This window comes from Otolemur garnettii, unplaced genomic scaffold (assembly GCF_000181295.1).
Source record: "Otolemur garnettii isolate 467f Iridium unplaced genomic scaffold, OtoGar3 scaffold00001, whole genome shotgun sequence".
NCBI classification, from domain to species: domain Eukaryota; kingdom Metazoa; phylum Chordata; class Mammalia; order Primates; family Galagidae; genus Otolemur; species Otolemur garnettii.
This window is the reverse complement of record NW_003852396.1, coordinates 58,704,255-58,708,353: the sequence shown is the minus strand read 5'-3', so window position 1 is coordinate 58,708,353 and position 4,099 is coordinate 58,704,255. Positions and strand designations below refer to the sequence as shown.

Below are 4,099 nucleotides of genomic sequence, written 5' to 3'. Positions count from 1 at the left end.
ATCATATAAAAAATACATGGATTCTAACATTAATTCTGTCACTCTTTTCTCATCTATAAAATGAGGATGTGTGAAAAGTTTGTCAATAGATTCTTTCCCCCTAAAATTCAATGACTCCATTCTTACTCATGTGTTTTAGTTATTTCACATCTATCACCATATCATTCTTCCTACAACCCCAGCTGAAAATGCATTCCTGCCTCTTTCTGTCCATCCAAATCCTCTTCAGTTTTCAATATCTGTTTCGAATTTATCCTCTCCTCAATGCTACTCTAATCATGCTTGCCAAGAATAATTTCTTTTTTCCCTAATTCATCTTATTTAATTCATATTAAATATTATTGGTGCCCATGGTGTATTAAGATACTACAGCAAGTGCTGAGGATGTAAGGAATGAATAAGAGAAACACAGCCCCTGTAATAAGAGTTTACGGTGCAGTGGGGAAGATAGATGAGAAGCTGCTAACTCACAAAGATTAAAGATTGTGATTAACTGCAAGGAAGGCAACAAATTGCTTGCTGAGGTAGTGACATATACACTGTTTATATAGTATAATCAGGGAAGGCTCACCGTCCATAGCATTCTTGGTACCCAGTAATAATTAATAATTTAATCTATCATTGTCTTGAATTTGTATTTAATGTGTCTTGGTCGTAAATATTACTCCCCAGATTAGCTCTCAGTAACAATGATAACTATTGTTTTAGCTAATATAAAACAAGACTTAAAATGTGTGCCAATTATTACATAGGCAATTCCTACATATTTCATCATTTAATTCTTAGAGCAAAAGAAGTATTTTTATTATTATCCCAATTTACTCAAGATAGGAAAATAGAAGTTAGAATTAAACTAAGATACTTTCTCAAAGTCAGATAGGAAGTGGCAGAGTTGGGACTAAAATCTTAAGTCTGCAGATACTTAAGTATGGTATTTAAATTACCATGACAAACTCCCATCTTGGAAAGAGAAATCATATTTTATGGGTTTTAGTATCATTATAGAGTAACAGTTCTTTCTACAACCTGGGCACTTAACCAGTATCTGATAATGAATAACTGAACAAGTGAACCTTACATCTTTTAATAGGCATTACACTTCCTTAGAGCAGCTTTCCTACTCCTGCTCCTGTTTAAAAGTATTTCAAATCTACTTTCTAACATGATTTATCATCGTCTTGATCCTAATTGGCATTATGTTACATGCATAGATTGCTGGTCTATCCATGACCTGGTTCTGGGTAGACCAGTAATCCCCCTTTTGAGTTTGTATTATTTCACTTAAATGATTTTGACTCAAGTATTGAAAATATTCAATGATAGGATGTGCAGAGCAGAGTGCTGTCACATAGAAAATTGAATAAAATCAATTAATCAAAGATCCTCTTGCACAGAGTTGGAGTTAGGTTTCAGATATTTGATAGACCAAAAGGATATGCTGATAAAAGTCTATATTTTAATTCACATGTAAACGAAAAATGTGAGACATAAGCCACATTTTTTATTTCCAACAGAAATCTGAATGTCAATCACAACTTTCCTTGCATATATATTTACACTATGGATGGAAACTTAAGGCATGAATAATTCAAAAGAGCAGCTTGACCACCACCCTACAGTGACCACCTCCTAAGTTGACATAATTTTCATAGACTGGACATGTACTACGTGTATTCAATGGAAGTTCCTTATGTTGACCAGTCTGTTCTAGTCCCTTTGGATGGTTAATTTCTAGAGGGTCTATAGCATTTGATTCAGAATGCACTTTAAATTATTGCTCAAATCTTCTTTCCCACTGCTGGGTAAAACCAGCATCATCTATTGGGACATTTGTACTCACATACTGGCTGAAATCAGAACTTAAAAGCACCAGTTCATAAATTTGCTGGCTCTCACACCTTTACTGGCACTGACAGATAAAACATTTTGTCTTCCAGATCTGGCCAAATTAGAAGATAAGTATATTATTTAAATCAAAAAGGTCCTTAGTTAAGGAAGTGAGGTGTTATCTATAAAAATTTACCCTTTGATACTGATAATCTGAAATGTAGATAATATACTTGCTAACATTTTAAAATCTAAATCTAAATATCAGAGTCATACTTTATGGGCTTATATGAAAACCATCTGAGATAAAATAGGAACGCTTTGATGGCTTTACTGTGGTTTAACAACAGAGAAAGAAATTTCCCAGAGTACATTAAGCATTAGGAACAAGAAAGAAATGAGTCAAAACATTTTTAAGTTGAAAAACATAAAAAATTAGAAAATAGATTATTAAAGAGAATTTAGAAAAAACCCATAGAGTTATAGGTTTACTAGTTTACATTGCTGATAGACATTCTTTAAAAATATAATTTGGCAGGGCATGGTGGTTCACACCTGTAATCCCAGCAGTCTGGGAGGCCGAGTGGGTAGATCGCCTGAGCTCACGAGTCTGAGACCAGCCTGAGCAGAGAGAGACTGCATCTCTAAAAAAAATAGCCAGGCGTTGTGGCAGTTACCTGTAGTCCCAGCTACTTTGGAGGTTGAGGCAAAAGGATCTCTTGAGCCCCAAGAGTTTGAGGTTGCTGTGAGCTATGATGCCACAGCACACTACTGAGGGTGACAAAGCAAGACTCTGTCTCAAAAAAAAAAAAAACACACACACACACACACACATATAATTACTGATCCTAAGTAGGTATTGAATTCCCTAAAGGCATAAAGAGAGTTACTCCCAGAAAACACCCACTGACATTCTCCATGTGGCAGCACATCTTATTCACTGTTGATAATCTACATAGGCAGATTAAGATAAACTACAGCAAAAAGAAATAGGCTGATACATGACCCGTATTTATCTCAAATGCAAAGAGCTTAAAAGAACCATGAAACATGTAAATATTTAAGCACAAAAGGTGGACAGAACTTACATCTATAAAATACTTTTTATAGAACACATGGAAGAATAGCCTCGAATGGGTAAGATAGACTGTTAGGAAGAGAATCAATTAGAAAACATGGAGAATAAGAGTATTACTGTAAAACAAGCACCCCGAGTAGGGAACTGATGAACTGGAAGATAGAGCAAAGGGATTTCTCGCGAACCAGCATGAGGAGGGAGAGTTGACCTGAGCGGAAATGGTGGGAAATGGAGAAAGTAAGTGAAGAAAGACAGAGAGAGACAAAGAAAGATAGGAGATGAGAGATAGGATGGTGCCTGGAGGACGGATGCAGCTGATGTGGAAACAGCTTTATTTATACAGTATCTTAATAAGGTTACATAAATCTTAACACATGGGGGAGAGATCAACCTTAAAGAGGAAAAACTTTGTGCTTGCCGATAACAAGGAAAGTATGCATGGGCTTTGTGACTTCTGGCAGGTGGAAAGGATGTTGTTAGAGGAGAAATGTTTGAGGTTGCTCCCTGCGCATTTCCCAGGCCCTGCTGCCCACAGCCCACTTCCTACAGGGATTCCCCCCAGATAAAAATCAAAAGTGGTGCTCACTTCGGCAGTACATATACTGGAATTGGAATGATTCAGAGAAGATTAGCATGGCCCCTGCGCAAGGATGACATGCAAATTTGTGAAGTGCTCCATATTTAAAAAAAAAAAAAAATCAAAAGTGAAAAGAAAATAAATACTAGATAAGCGTTAAAAGATATGGACACTTGATCCGGAAACCCCAACAGTGCAGTGCAGAAGACAGCCGGAGGAAGGAATCTGGAACTCAAAATGGGAATTCACCATGTTAAAAGATTGAAGGAGAAATTTCAGAGTAAAAAAAATACTTGACTAAAATACATGACTTGAAGTCATGTTTTTTAAGCCACTAAGTTTGTGGTGATTTGTTAAGAGAGCAATAGCAAACTAATATAAACTTAGTCATGCATTATTTGTATGAGTTAAAGAAAAAAATCGACTATTCAAATACAAACGATCAATTCTTACCATGAAATTATATGAACATATGTGAATTGCAGAAGACATCATAAAATAATACACTGTTACAGAATAAAGGGAAGTAATGACACATAAATGTCATTAAAGTTTCCACACTTAAAGACATGCAAAATATTTGTATGTATATCAAGTATTTATCATATATAGAAGTT

General features: G+C 35.5%; 1 non-coding gene across 1 annotated transcript; it reads left to right on the top strand.

Moving 5' to 3' along the window:
* The first annotated feature begins 3,483 nt into the window (after positions 1 to 3,483).
* On the top strand, positions 3,484 to 3,590 carry LOC111724447. Its single transcript, XR_002772748.1, has one exon. It is a non-coding gene; the product is annotated as a U6 spliceosomal RNA (small nuclear RNA).
* Positions 3,591 to 4,099: the final 509 nt, after the last annotated feature.